The following is a 17,724-nucleotide window of genomic DNA, read 5'->3' on the forward strand; positions in this document are numbered from 1 at the left end:
ATAAACTTAGAGCTTTTATTATTTTATAGTCAATGATTTACGCGTGCTGAGATACTAGACTTCTTTGTAATTTTCTCAGCGTCTTGCCACCTTTATAAACCGTAACTTTCACAATCACACGGTTGTTTTTAAGAGTCTGTAGAAAAACGAACATACTTTATATTCGTAAAAGGTTCTTTCTCGTCGGACAGTTTGGCAGCCAAACCACGCGTAGCGAAGTCCAGTCCACTTAAGTTACTAACCCTTCTTGGAAAGATATTTGGAGAGTCCGTGTAGATGCTTTAAGTACAAGCCGTTGCTGGAAATTTATTTGAGGAGCCAGTTTTTCCCTTCCCCTTTCCTTTTCAAGCTTTTCATGAAAATTTAATTGGGAGTTATTTCGGTTTGTACGCAATGGAAGTAACTTAAAAATTAAAAAGAGAAAAATATTTCCGCATTGAGACTCGACCCCACGCCCCTCGGAAGACCGTTCTACACTCTTTAGTTTTCAACAAGGACTGCCTGGTAACTACGCTCCCGTATACCATACGCCTCGCCCGATTAGTCCAAAAAACGCTTTTTTTTCTATACGCTTGCCCATCTGGATCTGCCACTTCTCTTACTTTCATTTCTACGTACCATACGAGGGAAATTACTCGCTGTAGAAGCAGTAAGAAAGTTTTGGTTTCAAGTGCCATTAATACAACGGCACTACGTTTTTATGCTATTGTACAAGTACGGAAATACAGCAGTGATGTTTCAGCTAGTAGGACCGTCGTCATCATTTTCAATAATTCCAAAATCTCTTATGAAACTTCCTCGCACATTAAAACTGTGTGCCGGGCCGAGACTCGAACTCGGGACCTTTGCCTTTCGCGGGCAAGTGCTCTACCAACTGAGCTACCCAAGGACGACTCACGCCCCGTCCTCACAGCTTTACTTCTGCCAGTACCTCGTCTCGTACTTCCCAAACTTTACAGAAGCTCTCCTGCGAACCTTGCAGAATTAGCACTCCTGAAAGAAAGGTTATTGCGGAGACATGGCTTAGCCACAGCCTTGGGGATGCTTCCAGAACGAGATTTTCACTCTGCAGTGGAGTGTGCGCTGATATTCTGACGAAAGCGTAGTCGCTAACGCGTTTCCATTTTTTATTGCTTTTCGGTGTAAAAAGCAGCCTGTCTACTTCTTCATGAGATTGTTGAATGTTTCATGGTTTTTTTTTACTGAAATATTTGTATAAACTATCACGATTTTACCGAGGATGTTTTGCTAGAATCGCTGCAAAATGTTTCCTGGTGTTGTAACCAGATTGTCCGTTCGTGAGATTTTGCGCAGCGGCGACATACTTGGAGTATGCTATAAAATCAGCGAAAGTCCACCACCTCGCTGTTGGTCTAGAAACTTCTGCGAGTTTGATACTTTGTGCCAAATGTATCGCTGACGGCCTTAGTACCTTTCCTCCACAGTTTATAACTCCACTGCACGCATTTATGAAAATAATTGGTGTTTTGAAATACAGTACATTCAGTTAGAATTGTAGAATCTGTAGTTCGGTTCCAGAGTGATGATACTGAAAATTATTTCTCACCCGTATTCTCCTGAAGAAAGACTTAGACATCGGAACTCGTATTGCTTCCACGGAGGTACTATGTCAAATCTCTACAGTAGTGGAAGTTTATTATGACAGTCTATTTTTTTATCATCATTGGATGGATGAAAGAGAATGTGGTAACATAATTATCTTTCAAGATGTGTCTGAAATATACGACTCGATGTGTAGCTGGGATTGTTTATTCCTCTCTAAAAACATGCAATTTTTATTGGATGTTCTTTGCGTAATGTTGTGTCTAAACACGCCAAAATGAAGATACCGAACGGATATTGTGTAGCTTAGAAAGAGAAAGACGAAAGTTGGTGGGTGCCCAGATGAACGAGAAATAAAAAAAAAAAATCCAATGAAGAGGTACAGATAGCATACCCTAAAATTAAACTGAACTAGCTATTACTAATGCCCTCCGTGCTCCTGCTACCTGTGTACGATTCCACTTTCGCACATCCCGATAAGAGCGTGTACAGCATCGCACTTGTAGTGTGTGATGAGCGCACGTCCTCAACAACAGTTAGAATTGCTCGCTGTATTTGTTATTAACCTCCAATTAATGTACAGTTCATTGTTTGTGTAGATTCGATGTTATATTTTTTTATAATGGAAACGTCATTATCACTTTGTTATGAAGATTTGCTACGTGTGAAAGCTCTTCAGAACATATGATACGAGTTTTCGTAAAACGACGGCAAAACTACTGAATCACGCACTCAGGCGAAATAGGTTCATCTTTCTTGTTTATTCATCGCAATCTGTGCACTGATGAACTGAAACGTTAATGTAATTTATAAACAACTATTTTCTTGTGAAAGGAAGACGTCATGGAACAGAAAGATCTGTAATGCTGATCCGCTCCCAATGTTGTTTTAGTTATTAGCAGTTAATTGCTAGGCAAGATGTAGCCAGACTTCCTGAAATTAAATCTGTATTCTCATTTATTCTGAATAGAGACGGCGTATTTACTGCCGTTATAGTACAATGACTCTCCCATCAATGTTTTATAGACTTGTCGAAGAACTGAAGGCGATGCTGCTATACTTTTTGCTTATTCATTTTTTCTTATCTTCGTTAGTGTTTCCTGAAGCAGTCTGGATAAGCGTTACTATGTTTCAGTCATGTCCATATAATTTGACCAGGTCTTCCATTCTCTAATGCAAGAACCAGTAACCGTTTACGCGTTCATAACGCGAATAAAGCAGAAATCACCGTTGAAATGCCATGTCAATAGCATTTGGGCTGCGCTACTCATCAGAGTGTGAGGAAAACGATAACAGAATCCATCAATCAGCATGTGACGGGAATGTTTACAGTTTTAATTAATTTAATTACCGACAGCGGGAAACGACCGCTGACGTCGTATGTCAAACGTATATTTCGTGGCGCGATTTGCTTTCTCATCAGTACTTGTTAGTCACGTTTTTTTTTTTTTCAGAACGTCAGGGAGGGGGGGAGGGAGGGTCGGGGGGAGGGAAAGAGCGATTAAAAATACATAGGTTCAGAGTTATGTCGTGCTGATAACTTCCACGAGGCAGAACCTCTCGGCCGGTAATGTATCAGAAGTGCATTTCCACCAGCAGAGCACAGAGCATTTCTTCTCTATTGGTTCACGCCTCCTCCAAAGATCGGTTGCTATTTCGTTCGTAGGATATCGAGCACAGCCAGTCTTCCATAAGTGCCTTATTGTCGTAGCATTTGATCTTTCACAATTTTGTAAATTTCATCTTATATCCCTTGCTTTTATGTTGGAGGATTTAAAAGATGAAGGTTCGAGCTGTGAAGCATGACAGGCGATGGGCTGATGGGAAGGCCACTGTGTACTAAGAGATGCGCTGAATGTGTACAAAGGGGAGTGAATCTCAAGGGACTGACTGTTAAAATTCCGAGAGCGTATGTTCAAGGAGGTGCCGGACAGGATATTAGTTCTTCGCACGCACATCTCTCGAATTGTTGCGGAGAGAAAGTCAGTTGGCTTTCAGAAGATCGTGGCCGAGCGGTTCTAGGCGCTTCAGTCTGGAACTGCGCGACCGCTACGGTTGCCTGTTCGAATCCTGCCTCGGGCATGGATGTGTGTGATGTCCTTAGGTTAGTTCTAAGTTCTAGGGAACTGATGACCTCGGATGTTAAGTCCCATAGTGCTCAGAGCCGTTTGAACCATTTTGAGTAGATCGCTCGGCCCCTGTTTTTCGTTGAAGTAGTCAGCCATCCATTTAAAACGCTATGTGTCGTACAGATTGGTAGTTTTTTTATTCAAGCAAAGAATATATTTGTGTCTATGTAGCCAAGTATTCTGGAGAAACTTTTTAACTTGTGTTCCTGGGGAACCGTTGCAGCAGTTTATCTTGTGAAAACCGACATCGTGCAAACCGCATGTACTTGTTGATATTAGGACACTCACAACAACGCTGCTGAGCGTCCTAAAGTCAACATCATCATCGTCATATTTTGCGCAATAACTATGTCAATGAGAATGACAGTGGTAGCAAAACTACCCTCCGTTACGCTACACAATGAGAGGTGGATTAGGTGTTTAAGACGTCATAGCTCATAAGGTACGCATTTTAGAGCCCGTGTTCATCAGACAACCTGTAAAAATATGATAAGCATAAATCTTGCAGTAGAGAAGATTTGTTTCACTTTATCGAACATGAACAATCTTAGCACGAACTGTTCGGTACTTTTATTCCACTGTCAGAGGTGGCAGAAAGATTTCCACTTATAACTTTCGGCTCAGTATTTCCCGTACCAGAGTCCCTTATCTCAAATTGATACATTTGCCCTTCTCCATCATCCTTGAAAGCTGGTAACATCATCACGGAATCACCCTGGAGATGTTGATGTAGTTGTGGCAGTACTAACGTGTCTGTTGTTTTGGCCGGTATACTCTTATATTTTTAATCTTTAAGGATAATGTAACATGCTTATTTCTTCATACCTTCTTTGTGTATTTCATTATGCTTGGATTTTTTATTTAAATATATAGCCCTAAAAGGTCACATGTTACATGCATTTGGAAAAACAATCTTTGTACAGCTATGTTTTTAACTGTCGTTGATGTGATGTGGACCGCGTATTTCAGTTTTTAGGGTGTGTATGTTCCTGCAAGTACCGACGGAATATGCCATAAATGTTCTTGATAAGCATAATGTGTCGCGTCACTTGTCTAGCAGGTCCCTGTCACTCTCTCATAACGTGTCACAGGCCATATTTTCTGCTTACTACACGGCATAGTGTAATTCCTAACGACGTTACACTGCTCATGTGACACGTTCTGACTACGTGTTTGTTACCGAGACGATGAATTAAAATTTTAGCTTGTATGTTTTCAGCCAGCCTTGAATAAAACCGTGTAAAAAAGAAGCTTCCGTTTCGAACATAAATGTCAAATAATTTTGTACTTGCCTGATGAATAATCATCGATACCTACCAACCCGCGAAATTCGCGAAGAGAAAGAGCAGGTCGTAAAACGCACGTCTCACAATTAATTTACCTGCGAGGAACGCGCGATAAACGAAATACCGATCCGTAATAACGAGCCCGGTGTTCCCGCTAAAATAAAACCGCTCAGCCCCAAATCGACTACAAATAACCAGGCGTTAATGAATGCTCATAAAGTTGTGGCGCCCAGGGGTACAGAGGGGTCGCAAATACTGGCGTGTTTGTGGTGTCGTGCGTCGATTACTGCATCTGCGACGCGCACGGCAAACCCGTTAGTTCACCCGTTCTCGTTCTCGTTCGTATTTACAACCGGTAACCAAACATCACGAGCGTTACACGTCAGCTGAATCACATGCAACACTGAACGCAACGTAAAGGCGACTATTCCATTTGACGTCATAGATCACCACGAATAACAGATGAAGTACGAACACCTCACCTCCGTCAGAAAATTCGTTAATTATTTTATTACTGATCTGTGTCTTCTAAACCAAACAAAATCTATTAGAGTCAAGATAAAGAAATTACTAGAATAAGATACGGAATATGAATTAAAATATATTCGTAGTTTGAACTACCCCTCTGGTAATGGCAGGGAACACACCGTTTGCAGTAATTAGAAGCGACAAAATTATACTGTTCACGTGCACTAAAAGTGAACTCCGTCGGAACAGGCTTTGAAAGGCTTAGCCGCGCGGGATTAGCCGAGCGGTCTAGGGGGGCTGCAGTCATGGACTGTGCGGCTGGTCCCGGCGAAGGTTCGAGTCCTCCCTCGGGCATGGGTGTGTGTGTTTGTCCTTAGGATAATTTAGGCTAAGTAGTGTGTAAGCTTAGGGACTGATGACCTTAGCAGTTAAGTACCATAAGATTTCACACATTTTTGGAAGGCTTAACAGTGTCGAGCTACCGCCGCGTCATCCGCAGACAGTAGGCGTGACTTGATGCAGATACGGAGGGCCATGTGGTCAGGACACCACTCTCTCGGCTGTTGTCAGTTTTCGTGACCGCAGCCGCAACTTATTAAACAAGCAGCTTCTCAATTGGTCTCACAAGGGCTGAGTGCAACCGGCCTGCCGACAGCGCTCGGCAGACCCGCACGGTCACCCCTCCACGTGCTAGCCAAGCCCGACAGCGGTTAACCTGGTGATCTGAAGGGAACTGCAGCATAGGATGGGAAAAAAACGACTGGTTAAAACTGATGCCGCTATCATAGTTCTGAAAAACCGGTTGTTGTTGTTGTGGTCTTCAATCCGAAGGCTGGTTTGATGCAGCTCTCCATGCTACTCTATCCTGTGCAAGCCTCTACATCTCCCAGTACCTACTGCAACATACATCCTTCTGAATCTGTTTAGTGTATTCATCTATTGGTCTCCCTCTTCGATTTTTACCCTCCGTGCTGCCCTCCAGTACCCTAAATTGGTGATCCCTTGATGCCTCAGAATATGTCCTACCAACCGATCTCTTCTTCTAGTCAAGTTGTGCCACAAATTTCTCTTCTCCCAAATTCTATTCAATACCTCCTCATTATGTATGTGATCTTCCCATCTAATCTTCAGCATTCTTCTGTAGCACCACATTTCGAAAGCTTTTATTCTCTTCTTGTCCAAAATATTTGTTGTCCATGTTTCACTTCCATACATGGCTACACTCCATACAAATACTTTCAGAAAAGACTTCCTGACACTTAAATCTGTACTCGATGTTAACAAATTTCTCTTCTTCAGAAGCGCTTTCCGTGCCATTGCCAGTCTACGTTTTATATCCTCTCTACTTCGATCATCATCAGTTATTTTGCTCCCCAAATAGCAAAACTCATTTACTACTTTAAGCGTCTCACTTCCTAATCTAATTCCCGCAGCATCACCCGATTTAATTCGACTACATTCCATTATCCTCGTTTTGCTTTTGTTGATGTTCATCTTATATCCTCCTTTCAAGACACTGTCCATTCCGTTCAGCTGCTCTGCCAGGTCCTTAGCTGTGTCTGACAGAATTACAATGTCATCGGCGAACCTCAAAGTTTTTGTTTCTTCTCCATGGATTTTAATTTCTACTCCGAATTTTTCTTTTGTTTGCTTTAGTGCTTGCTCAATATACAGATTGAATAACAACGGGGAGAGGCTACAACCCTGTCTCACCCCCTTCCCAACCACTGCTTCCCTTTCATGTCCCTCGACTCTTATAACTGCCATCTGGTTTCTGTACAAATTGTAAATAGTTTTCGGTATTTGTTTGGTTTTGGCTATAACAGACGTTTATTTTTCACTAATAACCAAGTAAAAAACCAAAATATCAATTAGCCCCAGCAGCACTGCTACAATTTTTCGTTTTCAAATAAACTTTTTTTTAAAAAAATGTTTAATTTTTATTCGTATAATCTGCATTGGTTTGAAATACTGCATTGTTACAGGAAATGGGAAAACCGATCAGTGGTGTTTTAATAACAACACCAACAGTTAGAAACGAGCAACAAACACATGGCATAAGAATTGGCACAGCACTGCTGAGACAATCATGTCCCTGTTGCCACTATCTATGGCTTAAGATATGCGTGTACGTGCTATATGTAAAACTTGCCCCCACCTGGTCTGTGCGGTAGTTTTTCGCTGTCGTTGCCGGACGTCAATTGTGCAAGTGAGGCATCAGTGAAGTGCAACCTTTCATTTCCTTTAAAAGATTATAGATTTGTCCGCGATTTGTATGAAATAGTAAGAGAGGATAGAAATTATGAATATAGTTAATAAATTAACAGCTATTCATTTATAGTAAACAATAAGAATAGAAACTAGCCAATCTGCTGCCTTTGTCTGCACAAACGTCTTTACCTGGTTGTAACCCTTGAAAACGGACCAATTACCAAATTGTAGCCCTTGAAAACAGAGAAATTAACACGAAAAACGGATTTCGTCAACAGTACTACCCACCGGCCTGTGCCTGTAAGGTAAGTGCATGTCTCGAACAGCCGTTCGCTGGATAACGATCTTCAGGGAGCGCTGGTGGTGGGGGAAGTTGCCTTTCGCGGAAGAACAATTCAGCTGCCGTACAGGATGACTAAGAACTAATATTCTCTCTGACAGTGTAGAACAGTCTGCAGAGATTTACGCAAACCATGTCCATATGCGTTACTTGCGTTAGTATTATTAGCGTATAATTAACTTCATTCAGTGTAGTGTTAACGCACTCTGTGGAAAATAAGCAGCCACGGGCACGTGCGCTCACTGCTTCGTCAGTGGTTAAGGGTCGGGATAACTTTATAAACACCCTGTAGTTGCTTCTTGTGACGTAGCGGGGTAGGTGGAGTGTTGAATCTCTTCTGGATCTTCAGTTTGCATATCTTTGAGGGAGGGAAGTGCACGAACGCATCTGGCAACCACATTCCCTCGAGCTTGTATAGGGATGGCGGTTATCGCTGAAACAACCGGTTCTCGGTTATATTCGTTTTTTTCCACGCCATTTTAACATGACTGTTAAAACTGCTCAAAATAACTGGTCTCTGAAATAACCGATTTTCGGCTTTTTATTCCTATTATTACCTGTAACAAACGTAGAAATTGAGCAACCACTGAAAATTTTGATTCCTTCTATTTCAAGATACACAGAATTAAAATATTAAATAAAATAGGCATAAAAAGAAAATTTACTCCATCCACAGCTCGCTGGTTTTCTCGGAAAGTGGTAAGTTGTTGACCACTACAAAAAATCACCAGAATTCTCCTACTGATTCTAATTTTTTGAAACTGCCCAAACATCATGCTGTAATCGGGGTCATATTTGAATATTACGAATTGTCAGTGCTGAAGGGGGAAAACTGACGTTGCGAACCATTTCTCATGTTAATTTGTACGTTTTCAACTGCTACAAGCAGATAACGGCGTATTACATAGACTCGGGCAGAAAATTAGCTACTGTGAATGAACTGTTAAGTTACAATTTTTCTCCTCATATGATGTCGCAAGTCTGTTGTGGCTTCTTTCGTTTTTAACCTTTTAAAGTAAATGGAGGATTGTACTTCATTGATACCGCACTTGGCAAAGTATTTCCAGATTAGGGCCGGTATCTTTCTGTAATACAACTGATGTTCGATGACGACAGTGAGAAACTACGTACGAAGTCTTGCACCACACATATTGCATGTAGACGCATTCCGTCTAACACGCCACGCCATATGGTAACAGGTACATTATCGTCTCAGCAATTCTGTTCCAATTCTTATGCATTGTGTTTTTTGCTCATTTCTGTCGACGTTTTTACTGAAATAGCTTTGATAACTCTTACTGTTTTCTATAATAACGCAATATTTCAAACCAGTGCATATTTTACGAATAAAAATTAATTGTAGTTTATAAAAGGTTTATGTAAAAACGAAAAGTTTTAGCTCGGCTGCTATGTTTAATTGATATTTCGGTTTTTTACCCAGTTGTTAGTGAAAAATAAAAGCACCTATTATAACCGAGACCAAACAAATACCGGTTTTGTTTTAACCGATCGGTTTTACCCATCCTTAGCTTGTACCCCACACTTTCTCCCCTCTTTCAATCCTGCTACACTTCCGGAATACAATTTATCCCTTAGCACAATTCTTCTGCGCATGTACGTGGTACACAGATTTAATATTCGTTTTTTAACATACTTCATTTAAAGATAAACATTAATTTTATACCGTTAAAACAATATTTTTAGTTATGTGCGACTTTTCCATCCCCTGTAACGCGGAAACAATTTGTCGTAAAGACAACATGAACAGGACCATTCTGTGGGAAATTTAATGTTGTTCAATTTTCTGCTAGGAAACTTTTTCGCTAGAAGCCGCGGATTCCGAGTTAGTAGAGGGAAAAAAGGCACACCTCACTGGTTAGAAGCTTTAGTATGTTTTTCATGACACTCGTTTTTAGCGACTGCACAATATTTTTTCCCCCTAATTTTCATTCGTTGACTGGACTGTAGTGGTTCTATCAGATATGGATGCAGTGCTTCGCTACCTCCATTTTGCGAGTGATTGGTCGCACGGATCATAACTGGCAAGTGGACGACGCAATAACGTAGTAGTACTAATTTGGTATATGGTCGTAGACAAAAAACAAGAAAGCCAGGATCCAGCATTTGGTATTCTCTTCCGCCCGACAGTGGGCTTTCGGTCCCTGGCGACCCTATTGTTGACGCGACATTGGACGCGACGGCGGGATCGCCGGATATTGTTATTGGGGGCGGTGTTTTTTGGGGCAGGCCGCTGTGGGAATAAGGCGCGTAATCCCGCACACGACGCAGGCTGGCACTCGATCCCCTGCGGTCGATACCTGATAACCCTGGCCGCCTGCAGCGCGCGGCAACGGCACAGCACAGCACGCCGGGTCTCCTGAAATATCGCGCCCTCGGCTTTTATCGTTCGCACAAATGGCACAACCTGAGTGTCCCCTCCCCCCCCCCCCCCCTATCTCTCTCTCTCTCTCTCTCTCTCTCTCTCTCTCTCTCTCTATCCAAAAAAACGCTATGTCCTCAGCGATACCCTCCGGATACTACGGAACTGAATTGAGCGCGAAATTGTTGTGTTGTCTCTTCTGCTACATTCAGTTGGATGCCGTGGATACTGGTTATCGCCGAGGCAAGCACAGACGGCCGAAATGGATGCTCTACGTTGAGATGTATCGAGCCACGTATCCCGTCTTTTCTGCTGGTAACTTGTTTATCGCACACCTTACTTTGCACATAGGCGGTAAAATGCGATGTCTTTTAATGTGAACATGTGATTTCCAATCAATAACGTAAGTGCTGCACAATGTGTTAATCACTCCCTTGAGTTTTAATCGCATACAATGTGCTCGAAAACTTGCAACTAACCGGAGACAGATGCATAAACTTTTTACATGTGCTTTACATCAAGCACTTCTGATTGGTAGATCACGTCACGTGGGATATTTTTTGCTGAAGACTAAATGCTCGATGACGTTTCCCGGCAGCACCAGTATCTTTTATTGTTGGTTATGCCTCTTGAGAGGCGGCATGGCGCCGGCCCTCTGCAGCGTTTGTACGCAGTATGTGTCGCCTATAATTCACTCGTCTGTTCCGTGTGAAATGGGGCAGGCTGAGCTTCTAAAAATCTCCCGCCTCTTAGAGACACATTTTCTTCAGGTTTTCTGGGCTGGGTAATATTCAGATACAGTACACCTGCTTGGCAGACCCAGCAAGTATCGTCGTTGCAGGGTCGGCGAATTCAGTTTTTGTGTCGCCGGGATGTGTCAGCGAACGTTTTTCTGTAACAGAAGGTGTTCCCTACGACATGACCTGACGCTTTTAGACGCTTGATCCAAATACTCTGAAACATCCTCTATATGAAGACATGAGGGAGTTACTCAGTAAATGAGTGCTGGAGGCATATGCGCAGATTCCTACATTGCCGTCCTGGGTAGTGTCGTTTCTGGAGGTGGTGTGCTGTTGCCTTCGTACGATCTAGTATTGTGTTTGTATTGTTATGGTTGAAGGGAAAGCGGAGGGTGAAAATCGGTTTCGACACATCGTTTACGACTCTCGAATAGCACAGAGAGCGGTCAGGGATAACGTCCCCATCCGATGGACTACTCACCATCGACATTGTCACCTGCCGTCATTCCGTGGGGCGCTGTGGAGAGGTTTGGAATGTAACTGGCACGTTCGCGCAAAGTTTTGCGATCATGTACGTTACGTCACCACTTCTGCTCCCATTGGCGCCCAGACACTGTTGGTGAAAATTCTTCCACCACGGGGATTCGAACCGATTACCTCTAAGTGGACAGTTTTTGTACAAGCGTGCGTTAGTGATTTCAGCTACCGAGGTTGGTGAATAATTTATAGTGTATGAAAAAGCCAAGTGGAAATGGAGAGAGTGGAAAATAAAATGGGTGTAAGACGGGTTACAGCATACCATCACTTATGTTTAGCTTATGTGTAAATGAAGCACTGAAAGTAGTAAAAAATGCAGAAGCTGATGGAACAGATTCCAGTGTTGAACGCAGCAGGTAACGTAGCTCTCCTAAATTTGAGGAAGTTACGCAACTATTCCCATACATGATTAGCTGCCCGCTTAGCTCAGGTTTTGAGCAAAGGAAAAACATAGCCAAAACCAAACTGATAGTAGTAAGGAAAAGAAGATTAACGACTTGCTGTTCATACAAAAATGTGGGTGGGTCTCCGGCTACTTCAGACTGACATATGTTCGCACTTCCTTGCGGTTTCTTACCTTCTGATATTTTCTCTCCTTCGCTCTGCTTTTTACCTGGCTCACTGCTTCAAGTGATGACGGAAATATCAAATTGGCAGTTCGTCCTTTCCTTCTCCTGGAAACCTCTAGGCTTCGATTGTTAGAGCAGAAAAGACACAGAAGACCTTGATGTATCATCCCTTTCAACCTCGCCAAAAAGTCATTCTTGCACCCAAAAATGTGAAAGGTAATGCAGAAGTACTGGTAAGATTCTACTTCTTAGGGGGCAAGATTTCACAAGATTGCTGAGACAGAAAGACATCAGAAAAAAATTGGCAACATTTTCATCGACCCAACGATCCAGAAGGTATCAAATATTTACATGGAACTGAGGAAGCAAATACTGTTATCTCTGCGTTTGGAACACAGCACAGTATACGAATGAGACGTTGAGCCTGAGAAAAGCGCAGAAAAAGAAAGGAGGGGGTGCATTTGAACTGGGCAGTACGACATATCTGTCTGATTCATTATTTCTGGGTTTAGTACAAAAAAGTTACTAAAATACATGAAATTGGAAGTTCTGGCAGATTAACAGTGCATGGCATACCAGGACTTGAACCTGTGACCTTTAGAAGGTGAGAGAAGAGGTTCTGGTGGAAGTAAAGCAGTAAGCGAGGGTCGAGAGTCGTGCTTGGATAGCTCAGTCGGAAGAAAACGTGGCTACGAAAGGCAGAAGTCTCAGGCTCGAGTCCCGATCCGGTACACAGTTTCAGTCTGCCAGAAAGCTTCAAATCAGCGCACATTCGTTGCAGACTGAAAATTCGTTCTGGACACGTCAAGTTTGTTTAATGGTTGCCAGAGTGGCTGTTCTTAGCAGAACCGAAGCATTAAAATGAGTGGAGACCCGTCTACTGTCTGTTCAGTAACGTTTTTATTTCGCCAATATGCACTTCGCAGTGCAGCTTCATCATCAGGGCTTCAGTTGCTATTGAAGGACCTTCATTGTGATGTCAACACTCCAGAAAGGGTACCTGTGAACTTCCTGTTCGCTGATTTGTTTTCTAGATGAACTGGAATATTGAGAAAACACACATGCCATCTTTTGACGAAATTGAGGTACCTCTGATTTCGTACTTTCAACGTACAGGCCGATTATGACGCTAAAAAAACCATACGTTCCGCCTTTTTCTGTATTATTATACAGCTTTTGCATCACCTAGATCGAAGAGAAACCCGTACATGTACAAAAGATAATGACTCTCTCATAATTTATGTTGTCAGCACTGTTTTAAACAGAGAGAATAATCGTTATGTACCTATAAAGGACAAGGGAATGCATGACCTAAGGCGATCTCTAGCATTCCTGTCAAAGAAATCATCCAGAGCGTCTACAGTGAAACATACAATTGGGCAACATATGTCAAAGAATGAACCACATGTGTCGCGTATAATTCCCAAGCGAATGGAAACTGGCCACTGTATATTTCGTTGCTTTTTATATTTGCAATAAAGTGTGATTTAAGTAATGAATAATGCTTATTTATAACAAGATATTGAGAAAGCCCCACGTTCAGTAAATAAATTTTAACTTAACGTCAGCAAAAACATATCACTATTGTCTACAGTGCAATGAAATTCCTCCCTCTACGTTCATTTTAACGAGAAATGAGAGGGAAACAGGGATTTCATCATAATTTTAAGACCTGGTATGTTTTTTGTATTTCCTGAAGAGTTCGGTTTTTTTTGGAGACGTGAGTTTTCTCAGTATTCCGATTCAAATGACATCACAATGAATGTTCTTCGATAATGACTGAATCCTGATGATGAAGCTGTGCTTCGAAACGTCCATTGGAGACATAAAAACGTTATTTGAAAAAAAAGCAGCAATTGAGTTTAATGTTAAGTTTTCCATAGGGTTTATTTGTTTGAGTGGTAACATTTTCCGTTCGCGACTCTGGAGAGGAGAAGAAAAAGGAAAAAAAAATGTATCTTCAATCTGAAATTTAAAGTGGTCGCAAATAATGTTGGTAGTGTTAGTTGATATGATTTCTTTCAGCGGCTAATCGTCTTAGAAAGGATAAGAACAGCCGATTTGGATACAGTGAACTGGTGTTACGCGGTAGATGACCGTTTCGCCGGGCTGGCGGTTTGGCAGGTGGTTCTCTCAGAGTGGCTAGTCTGCAGCCGTCGGCAGCTCAGGACATCATTAAAACATTTCGTAGCGTGCGGGGGCGGGCGAACACCACGGGGCAGCCTATTGTGTGGAGGCCGCACTGCACACAATGGTCGAGGAGGGCGGCGGAGGCGGGAAGGGGCCCAGAATGCGGCGCGCCGCCGTAGCGGGCTGAGATTTCGCTCGGACACGGCAGCCGCGGCCGGGTCAAGAATGCGCCGAGCAGTGCCCCCCCACCCCCCCTCCCGCAGGCCGCTGCAGTCGCGCTAACGAAGTTAGGCTCCGCTGCAAAACAGTGGCGCCTGCACCACGGGCGCTATCTAATTAACCGCGCCTAATAAAGCCTCTGACACGGCTGCAATATTATCCGCTCCCGCACTGCCTCGGCCACTTCCTTCGCTCTCAATTAGGCCGCTTTGCAGACCGCTTGTGGTTCGTTAGCGCCAGGCCAGTTGCCCTGCAACTGGCCCGTTACTACTACCTCCTCCTCCGTCTCCTTTTACCTTACCTTCCTCCTCCTCCTCTCCTCCTTCCACCATACCTCCCTCCTCCTCCATCACGACCGCCGCCGCCACCACCACCACCACCACCTTCTACCGTCCTGCCCTTCTCTATCTGCGCTCGCGTCCGCCAAGATTGTCGCTTTCACGATTCTTCGTCCTCCTCCTGCGGCGCCACAACTGACCTCTAAACAGACGGAGTTTCCCCTTCCACCTCGCCCACCACTCGTGTGCAATTCCCGCCCGAGAGCCACCAATCAGCAGGGGATTAAATAGAAGTGAAAATGAAGTTGGGCGAAACGTGACTTGTGTGTTGCCGGAAGGAAGACAATGCTGCGTCCCTTCGGGGCGACGCGCCTCGCGTTTCTAAGTCCGAGGGTTTGGCATTGCGAGAAAGATCTGTGGAAGCGGTGCTTCGTTTGCTGCTACACACGCTCACGGTTGCCAGTTTCGTTTGCAGAATACTGTGCATCGTGCACAGTTGTATCGGTATTTTTGGCTATAATTCTTATTCGCAGACTCTCTTTCAGGGCGGTTCAGGCGCTCAGTCCGGAACCGCGCGACTACTACGGTCGCAGGTTCGAATCCTGCCTCGGGCATGGATGTGTGTGATGTCCTTAGGTTAGTTAGGTTTAAGTAGTTCTACGTTCTAGGGGACTGATGACCACAGATGTTAAGTCCCATAGTGCTCAGAGCCATTTGAACCATTTTTTTCTCTTTCAGGGTGCATGTTTTGAAATCCGGTGTGATTTGCAAACGAATTTTTATCGAAATCCGAACGGTCTGCCGTTATGGTCCTGCAGTAGTATGAGGCAAAGAAGAACCGAAAGTGGAGCACAGAGGGGTTCTCAATTCCAGATATGTTTTTGAAAACTTTACCTAGAGTATTTGAACACAAAATCCGAGAACTAGAGCTCCCGTTTCAAGTTGTAGATCGGCAGCAGCGGCGACCAAAACAACAACCGTTGATGACTGTTTTGGTAAAATTTCTCCGGTGTGTATGTGATAGTGGTTTGATAAACCTCGTAACAAAGGAGGAAAAAATATTTGTTTCGAAAACAACTCACCTTACTTCGCGACAGGGATATGTCTTGATCCAGCGATTCTCCACCATTTTCATCTCATTGCAAAAATAAGTTCTGTCAGGCTTGACAAAATACTCGTTGACTGCAACTAGCATTTCCTAGTTCCTGCCTAGCATGCCAAAGACGCAAATTAAGGAAGAGGAAGAAGTCACTTGGAACTAAATCTGGTGAATATGGAACGAGAAACAAATTCTAAGCCCGGTTCGTGCAATGTGTGGGATGATGCGTTATCTTGGTGAAAGAGCACTTTTTTGCTTTCCAACCTTTGCCTTATTTCAGCCAACGCAAGTTTCAGACGGTTCAACAGCGTAGGATAATAGAGTCCAGATATGGTTCTGCCTTTTCGCAAGTAATCTATGAGGATTATTCTTTGGGAATCCCATAAAACAGTGGCCATCACGTTACCTTTGCCTTCTTCGGTGCACTTTCACTAACCTTTGTCCATTGTTTTGACTGTCGTTTTGATCTAATGTGTAATGATGGATCCAGGTTTCATCAACAGTCACAAATCGGAGCAAAAAGTGTGTCGAAACGTTGTGACGGATGCGCTTTTGGTGAACTGTGAGAAATCGTGGGATCCGTTTCGTAAACAGCTTCTTCACAGTACAGGATATTACGCAGTCGCTCAATTGAGATGCCTTAAGCCTCAGCAGTCTCACGAATTATTATTCGGCGGTCTTGCATTACCACGTCTTGGATTTTGTCAATGGTTTCGTCTGTGGTGATTTCAATTGGACGGCCAGAGCGCGCTTCGTCTTCGGTGTTTGTCCGATCACATTAAAATTCATTAATCCAACAGTAAATGGTCTTCAGTGATGAAGCATAGTCCGCGTGAACTTCATCCAATTCTGTTTTGATTTATGCTGCAGTCCAATCTTTCGAATAAAAATGTCTAAAAACTGCACGAAACTGGGATTTCACGATTTTCATTCGCAGACGACACACAGACAAGTTCAGAAGGCTGTCAAAAATGAACTGTAGGCTGTACATCGTTGAAATTCTTTATACGATCTTTCGGACAATCAAGCTTACCAACCATGAAGATGCAACAAGTATGTTCCATTCTTTCGTGGAAATATACAGATTTATCAAACCACCCACGTACGTACAACGTAATATGAATCAAATAGCAACTTCTTTTTCTTTCGCTACAAATTACTCGAGTAGGTTACTAAATTTCTGAGAATCGTAATAACTGTGGCCACTAACGAAAAGATAGTGTAACACTACCGCCCTGCTCGGACGTAGGTTAGCTCTATAAAGCCTGTACTGTAATAAGTTCACGGGCTTCACCTTATAAACAAGGATTTTAGTACATTAGTTGACCGCGTGTACCTAATAGAAGCAAGATCGGACTTATATTCAGTCAATAACCACAGTGATGCATCAAGTAAATGTACAGTATAATTATTCTTTCGCATGGACAAGAAGTACACACAGTAGATGCTACCTATAACTAACCATTCGGTCGCCAGCCTACTTAGGCAATTAGTGAGTATTTCCTTGTACAAGTGGGTGCATGTACAAGCATAGTAACACGTAGTAATGATGCGTTATATGGCAAAGTTTGGAACCCGAAAAATCCACTGAACTAAAGTTTTCTCTTTTTGGTACTAATTTGGACGAGCTACATTTACACAACACCACACAGTAATGATTACTACTAACTGCATTTTGTATGTTGAGCAGACTGAAATCGGGCATAGATTGCCCTAGCGTCGACAATCTTAAAAGTACACACACAATATCACTATGAATAATGGAAAAACTCTAA

At 43.0% G+C, this 17,724-nt stretch overlaps 1 protein-coding gene and 1 non-coding gene across 2 annotated transcripts in view; one reads left to right on the forward strand and one right to left on the reverse strand.

The window, feature by feature from the left end:
- The window catches only part of LOC126480962 (kalirin), a 1,643,174-nt gene that overhangs the window by 939,846 nt on the left and 685,604 nt on the right, over positions 1-17,724 (forward strand). The gene's annotated exons all lie outside the window — the stretch shown is intronic.
- Trnas-cga (transfer RNA serine (anticodon CGA)) lies at positions 815-891 on the reverse strand. The gene has a single exon. It is a non-coding gene; the product is annotated as a tRNA-Ser (tRNA).

This window comes from Schistocerca serialis, chromosome 5 (assembly GCF_023864345.2).
Source record: "Schistocerca serialis cubense isolate TAMUIC-IGC-003099 chromosome 5, iqSchSeri2.2, whole genome shotgun sequence".
In the NCBI taxonomy this organism is placed as follows: Eukaryota; Metazoa; Arthropoda; class Insecta; order Orthoptera; family Acrididae; genus Schistocerca; species Schistocerca serialis.